Source organism: Choloepus didactylus, chromosome 9, assembly GCF_015220235.1.
Source record: "Choloepus didactylus isolate mChoDid1 chromosome 9, mChoDid1.pri, whole genome shotgun sequence".
Taxonomy (NCBI): domain Eukaryota; kingdom Metazoa; phylum Chordata; class Mammalia; order Pilosa; family Megalonychidae; genus Choloepus; species Choloepus didactylus.
This window is the reverse complement of record NC_051315.1, coordinates 45,063,833-45,072,327: the sequence shown is the minus strand read 5'-3', so window position 1 is coordinate 45,072,327 and position 8,495 is coordinate 45,063,833.

The window sequence follows — 8,495 nt, the reverse complement described above, 5'->3', positions numbered from 1 at the left end:
CCTCTGCACTCTTTTCCTCCCCATCGGATTGTCAATGTTAAACTGGCCCACCAGTGAATTTAAAAAAAGAGTGTTTAATTTCCAGCATATTGAAGAGTGAGCTTCATGAATATCTTATGTAAATACCATATACATAAATATACATATCATATTTTTTCATGTATCAATAAGCATGTCTCATTGGTTGAGGTGGCATTTTCTTTTCATAGAATAAAGCTATGAAAAGTATGTGGGATTGGATTTTTTCCCTTGGTTTCTTTAACCTATGAGAGTGGAATAGGATGAAACACTCTTACCAAAGGGTCTCAGCATTAACAGCAGCTCACCACTCCATTTTATTTTAAGCTGTGCCCACTAAAAATTATACCTCTTTCCATTTCTTCCTAGAAACTTCATTTCTGCTCATGACACATGTAAGAATGTGTTTTTACAAGACTATATGGGTATTTCCCACGTCTTTTAGGTAATAATCATTTTCTGAAGGAAGAGGCAGTCAACACCTTTAAAACGACGAAGATAAGTTTTTGAACATCTTGGTGATTTTCTCATGATCCGTAGATTGGGAGTCAAATCTTCTTTTTCTTGATATTTATTTGCTTAGGAAAATGATTTGCTATTCAAGGAGTTGCTCTCTATTTTAACCCATTTGCTTTTACAGATGTCAAGACAGTGTAGATTCTTAAAGTGATAAACCAGGCTGCCAATGAAGAACAGTCTTGCAGAATATGTTTAATTTAGATCTAAACAACAATCAAGTAGTAGTAAGTCAACTTGCAAGGTGCTTAGTTAATTTATTTAATTATCTGTGTGCCTCCCAAAATGGGGCTCTGTGATTTTAATGTGTTCGCACACATGGTTTAATGAACTTGAGACAGAATGGAAATTGACAATCTTGAAAAAGAAGAAGTAAAGTGGCAATGAAATTAATATAGTAAAATTCATAAGAACCATAGAAAATTACAATGGCTGTTTTTAGGGAATATTTGTATTAAAATTATATTTCTAAAAATCAGAATGTGACTTATTAATCTAGGTAGAAATTGAAACCTAGATGCGTCTCTAAAAATGAGAACGATTACATTTTCAGTCACCTAGTAGTTCACAGAGTTTGTTCTTGGAATGACAAACAGAGATACCCAGAGAGTAAGCAGACTTTCCTGATAAAGGTCTGAAACCCCACTATTGGGAATTGTGAACTTAAGTTTAGTTTATATTGCAAAAAGTTTTAGTAATATACTGCTATGTAAAAAAAAAATTTTTTTAATACAATATAAAGAAATATATATAATGAAAGTATAGCAGCAGTAGCTAAAGCCTCTAACCCTGCAGGAAAGTGTCTGGCTACAAGTTAAGGGACTCCACTTGGAAAGAGACAGCGAGGTAGGAGAAGACAAAGGATGCAAAAGAGCTTCTCAAATGCTCTCCAGTTTGCTATCCAAATCCCACTGCCTCATGAGTGGAACATTAACCATACACCAAGAGTCCACTGTGTGCAAAATGGGCGAGAGATCAGGGGAGAAGAGATGGGTCAGGCCTTGGGTGATCAGATGAGATTGTTGAGTCCATGAAGGGGTTTCCTAGGTTCACAGCACCCTAAGAAACTTATTATTATGACAGGTAAATCAGGAAACTCAAGAAGTGGAAACTTTCCATGGAAAGAATGGGGTTAGTGAACCCTTAAAAATAAAAATCTTATTGGAATTATCCAGAAAATTACCACTGACTAAAAGGCACACACATCTCGCTGTTATATTAAAAAAAAAAAAAAACAAACAAACAAAAACAACCAACCAAAGAAAGTGGCAGAGGACAGACAGAAGGAGACTTTTAAATAGAAACACATTTAACCAAGTAAATGAGAAAAACAGGAAAACAAAAATGACCAATGAGATGCTATTTCAGTGAGATAAAAGCAGTTTAACGGAGTTAAATATATAGTGAATATATTTGTGATTATAGAAAAGGAATATTTTGCCATTCCCAAATAGAAGTCCCAGGGATGAGTTCACGATCTTTGCCTATATCAGGAGACTTTACTCTTTCTTTACAGGCCAATTCATACTAGAAAATGTATGTAGAAATAGCATGACTTTCAACATTCCACTTGTTTCTAATATTTAGCTTACATGTAAAACTGGAGTCCCTTTTAAAAAGCTGCATAAGTATATTTAGAGATAAATTTGAAGTTGGTTTCAGTTGATAAGAGTACAATTTCATGGCTATTAAAGAAGCTGTTTGGCTTCCTCCAGTCCCAGGATATTTTGAGTTCTTCATATTACAAGACACCCAATGGGTCAGATGACTTTGGGAGGCCTCAAATTATCATGTGATGCATTTTCTTCTAGAATTTTTTCCCAATAGGCTTGTTTTATTACCAAGATTAATATTTAATTTGTAACCTCCTTTTATTCACTTGCTATGAAATCACAAGCATTTACATGACATCACATATTCTGTGTAATCATGATTTTTAAAGACTAAGCCATATTAAATTGTGCAGATTTGTCATAATTAACATGTGCTTATAATCAGATATTAAATTATTTTCAATTTTTCAAAATTAAAATACTTTCCTAAAGTATTTGCATGCATACTGCTGTTTTTACTGTAGTCAAAATAATCAATATATATTCCCAGAAATGGAATCAGTGGGTCAAAGGCCATGACTTTCACTGAAAAATTTTTACTTTTTAAAATTACACAAGTAATATATGAAATTCACACACACACACACACACACACACAAGCAGTATAAAAATACTTAATGTGAACATGATGGTCTCTTTTTGTTCACTGCTACAAGTTATTCCCTCCCCATGAGTCACCTCAATTTTGTGTTATTCCTTCCATTTTCAATGCATTTACATGTGCATATGTACCTATGAAAATAAAGATTTTGTTTCATCAATAGGATTGAATTAGATGTATTATTATATAACTCACTTCATTTACTTCACAATATATCCTAGGTCTATTTTCTTGTTAGTATATATCTTTTTAATTTTTAGAAAATGTAAAGCACCCAAAATCTCCTCACCCAGATATACCTGTATTAGTGCATTTATTTTTAATTCTATGTTTTACAAATGCTTTAACATGGGCCCAAATCTGCTGCATCCAGCAACTCCTATTGGCATTTAAAATATGTATATGAGCAAAGAATTAGTTTTAAAATTTCAGAAAGTTATGTGTAGGCAATCCCTCCTGGTCATCATCCTACCTCCCTCATTTACCCTTCTCTTGAAAGATAAGTTACTCTTAAAAATTTCCTGTGATTCTTTCCAATTATAAAAAAAAATACATTTTAACTTGTTTTTAATAACTAATTATAACTCTGTCAGTATTTATCATACAAAAAAATAAATTGTAAATCAAATGAAGATTTTGTGAGGAGTTTATTAGGTTACAAAGGATGCGATTTTCTCTCAATTATGATAGATTGGGCTAGGACTCTAATTATTAATGAGGTCTATTTATTGTGTAGAGAAGCAAGTAACATGGATCCCGAGAAAATGACTTGAAGAGAACCTATGAGAGGAAGCCAGCCAGTTTAGGGAAGGCTGAGACCTGCCAGAGAGATTAAACCCTTGCAGGATGCCACTCGTTGTGCCTTCAATTAAATTAGAGGCCATAAAACAGTTTAGGAGTGTGGTTTTCACCAGTGTGAATGTAAAGGACAAAGGGCAAAAGGTAATTAGCCCTGACCTGGAAGAGCTCATAAAAGAAGGAAATTCCAGCAAAACGGCTTTACTTTGACCATTTTGTTAGTCTGTATGTGTGTGAAGCAGTATGTGATCATTTCAGTGATAGATATCTATTTTTATAAGAATACATACAAGGCAGGTCACAAATCCCAGATGACCACACAGGTGGGCAGGCACATGGATGAGTGAAGCTGGCGCAGGCTGGTGAACATGAGTGCACACGCACCAGTCAAGGTGCAACTCTAAGTGACTCCATCACTTGCTGCAATGCCAGCATGTGGCCTAGGGTTGTTGTATCATCTGATGTTGTAGGAGATCCAGAAATAGGGATGTGCATGTGCAACCTGCTGTGGTATAAATGCTGGTAATTATTTCAATTTTAAAATAATATGTGGGCCAATCAACATGTATCTGTGTGACAAACAAGTCCAAATTCCTCCAAGACACCTAGGTCAGCGACACAATGCCAAGTCTTTCAAGCCAAGTTAGAGTGGGGGTTCGGGGGAAGGTGGGAGGTACTTGCAATGACCCAGTATTTCATATTCATTCATTCTTTCACTGAATTAGGATGTATTGAGGGAATATTAGTTAGCATATATGTTCACATTCTAGATCAAATGCCAAAATCACAGTGATTTAAACAAGAAAAAATGCTTTTCGGTCTTCTCTAACAGACCAAGTGTAAGCAGCCCCAGGATGATATGCTGGCTCTGCCTTCCTCAACACACACCTTCCATTTTATGACCAAGGTGGACACTCCAGCTTCTGCCATCAAAATCATCACATCATTATTCCAGCCAATAGGAAGTAAGAAAGAAATATAGGCCATGTTCACTCTCTTCTAGGCTACAATCCAGAAGTTGTATATGTTATTTCCACTCACATACAATTGACCAAAACTTAGTCACACAACCAGAACTAGCAACCAAAGAGGCTAGAAAATGTAATCTTTGTTACTGACAACCATGTGCCCATCTAAAGTTTGAGGGCTCTATTTCTGAAAGAAGGGGCATTTAGCATTTTCTTCCACCATGACCATATGTATTAGGTGGTGTTATATTAGGTAAGTTTCATTAAGAACTTTCTTTATGTAAATGTATGTTTTGTAATCATAAGTGGCTTAAAATCTAAAAGGGCATATATTATTGGGGAGGGAGGATAGTCCAAAAAAGGGTATAATGTAGTCAAAGAAATGAGTATGTTGCTTTATGATATTGGAGGTTTGGCTCTGAACTTGATTGGCGTTTTCAGCACAGTGACAGTCACTCCAGGGAGGAGGACATTGCAGAAATATATAGTCAATGAAACTGGCCTCTGATTCAGGAACCTCACTAAGTCCAAGGAACACTGCCAAGCTGCGAAGCTGTGCCTGCGTTCTGTCAGAGCAAGCCACTTCATGAACATGGGGCCAGCCTGAGCAGTGAAAGGGCCATGCAAATGCTGCCTGCTCCCCTCCACTACCACTGCGGGTATACTGAGTCACGCAACATTAAGGAACAAAAATGCCCAAGGAAAAAGGACTAGAGCCTCGTGACACCAAAACCAACTGCAATACCCAGTGCTTTAAAATAGGTATGGAGATAAAGAACAGTCGTAGGAACCCCATTAGCCATCTTGATAAAATCTCAAAAAATGTCAAGATATACTGCCCTGGCTAACTCAGAAAAGAACAGCTTTCCAGGAAGCTGACTAGTCCCTCACGATTTAACTCAGGGGTACCCTACCCATCCTCATAGCTACCCCTGCTGAACCACCAAGACAAATTAAAAGCTCCAACTCACCACAGACAGTAACACAGGAACATTCCTGCTCCCCTGCATATTCTCCTCACAAATGCAGATATTTAATCCCAGCCTATTTCACCTTAATGCAGCTAATAATTCTTGTCTTTCAGGCCTTGACTTCAATCTTTGAAGTTTATTTTCCTTTGTTTTTTTCTACATTTTCATTCAACTTTTTTCTCTTTTTTTGCATTTTAAAAATTGGTTTTCCTCAAAGCCTGGCCTTGATATTTTATCTGCCAACCTGGCCCCAAATTTTTCAGAAGCTCTAAGAGCAACACCTGTTTTGACTTCAGACCTCCAGATCCAATCTCTATGCCAAACGTTCCACCAGAATATCATCTCTCCAACCCCACTTTCATCCCATCAGAGAAAGAGGGAGTCTCACTGGGTAAAAGAGACCAGTCAAGGATCATAATAGTATAAGCATGAGGTATCAATGAAAACCTGAATTCCTGAATTAGGATGAGAGTGGTGGAACCAAAAAAAAAAAAAAAAGGGAAAGATATGAGGATGTAATTGAATGTAGAGTCAGCTAACTTGGTGACTGACAGATCATGGGGCTGGGGTTGAGGGAGGATACAAAGAGCTGGAATTTCCAACATGGTGGCTAATGGAATGTTGGTTCATTAATAAGAATTCAGGATGATAATTGAGGGTGAGGCCTTAGTTTGTTTATCAAGCATTTTTTGGCTCTTAAATATGTAGTAAGTATGCCTTTCCATTGATAACATTTGTACCATTAGTATCTCTAAGAATTTGCTACTAAATTTTTATCAATATCAGAAGAGAAATACAAATGTTATCATGAGATTTTTTTTCTCACAAATGAACCCTGATAAATGCTTTAGGTCTCCTTTAAACATTTGTAGTGTCAAGTAAAAAAATAATTCTGGACTTAAGTAAAGAGAGATTTTATTCAAAAGGATTATTGCAATAAGGGGAGGGAGACTATTATTACAATAGGGAGAATGCTCTGATCATGGTATTGGCAAGCAGAAAAGGGGCTTTCTTTTATAAAAAGTAGACAAGGCTAGAAGGAACAGTGGGGAAAGTGGGAGGAACAGGTGGTGCAAATAGACAGCTGATCCGGCTCTTCCCTGAGGTCGGCTGACTTTTGGGAACGGCCCTCAAGAGGGGTTCTTCCACATTCCAATGCTTAAGGGTGGGCCTAAGGGAAGGAAAGACCCCTGTCTAAATTTGGTCAAGTTAAGACAGCAGACATTTTTTCCAGATTGGTCAGTGGTAACAGGAAGTTCAGCTAACCATTTACAAGACAAAGAATGGAAATTTGGAGGGTCTGTGTTTGGCCTTCTCAGGTAAATAAGGGGGTCATCTGTAAGTCTGATCTAATTCATATGGGGGAAGAGTGATTCTTTGCAATAAACTATTTTCCGGAACACAAAAGGGGGTGAGGGGCAGATCTCTTGACTGTCACTGTTTTCCAGGAGCATAGGGCTTGGGTAAAGTTCAATATTGCCAATAGATTTCAACCAGGTCATTCTTTTCAAGAAGAAGTAGCTACTTCGCAGTTTTAAACATGCATTTCAGACATCAATAATTAATTCTGAAAATGAATATTCACTAGAAAATTATAGTTCACTCCATTTAAGTAACAGAAAAGTTGAAATGCAAAAGACTATATAAAGTCACCAGGATAATAAAAGAAAATTTGACCCCTATCTGTTTCATCCATACATTTACATTGGACATCAATTTATTAGATATTGGCTTTCCTCTTCTCCATCCTTCTCTTTCCTTCTCTTTTGTTGAGCCTCTTTAGAAAGCACTCCGGCTCGTCACTCTTCAGGTATTTGTATCTTCTGTTGTGATCCCAAATAAGCCATTTAATAATGCCAAGAGGACCATTTTCAATGGAATGTTATTGTGATTTACTGGGTCTATGAACATAATATTTAGGTGGGGGGAGGGGAGTGTCTTGTACATTACACAGAAGTTGGCCCATGCACTCAATAAAAGCTCATTATGGAAAGATTATAAACATATAACAATACATTTTAAGTGAGATGCAATGATCCATAAAATTGTTGTGGCTAATTAGCAGATCAAATCTCCGTAAGCACTGGATGTCTTTAATATCCTGCAGTTGCTTAATTCTATAGGTATTTTACTATCCACAAATGTTTAGTAAAATTAAATAATAGTATAAATGTTCAGTGGGATTAAGGCAACTATAAAATGAAATCAAACAAAATGAGTTTATTTTGTTAATAGAATAAAGAGAATCCCAGTGTTAATATAACATTACACAAAATCTAGAGCAAACATCCTCTGAATCCCAGCCTCATTTCACATGTAATTAACCTTTCTCAATCAAGCTAAGCATCCCTCACACCTCCTTCCCAACTGTGCACATCTCTGTATCTTCTTTCATGTGGATAAAAGGAAGGCATCAGTTTAGACTGGTAATACTGCCTCACACTATGCTTCCAGAGCAACATCCTCCCCAGAGTATTTTGAATACTGATAATTTCCCCATGGCTCATATGTATATTTTACAAATCATATTTCTTCTTGTGGAATTAGGAGACATTTGATACCAAAAGTTTTCAATTTTGATAAGGTCCATTTAACTATTTTTTCTTTCATTTTTTGTGCCTTGGGCATAAAATATAAGAAACCATAGTATAACATGAGATCCTGAAGATATGTCTCTACATTTTCTTCTAGGAGTTTTATAGTCTGGTTCTTATATTTAGGTCTTTGATTCATTTTAAGATAATTTTTGTATATGGTGTAAGATAGGGGTCCTCTTTCATTGTTTTGCATATGGATATCCAATTCTCCCAGCACCATTAAAATCTTTTTAATAATTGGTCACAATTGAAATAGATGTGTTGTATTTTGGCAACAACTGCCTGGTTTCTGGCAAAACCAACAATTGGGGATAGTAATGCACCCTTTGGGTGGGATCCCATCTTCTGTCTATGGAGGGGCACAAGTAATGGAGGCTTAGGTTAATTGGCAAATTCAGTTCCCCTGGCCTTGG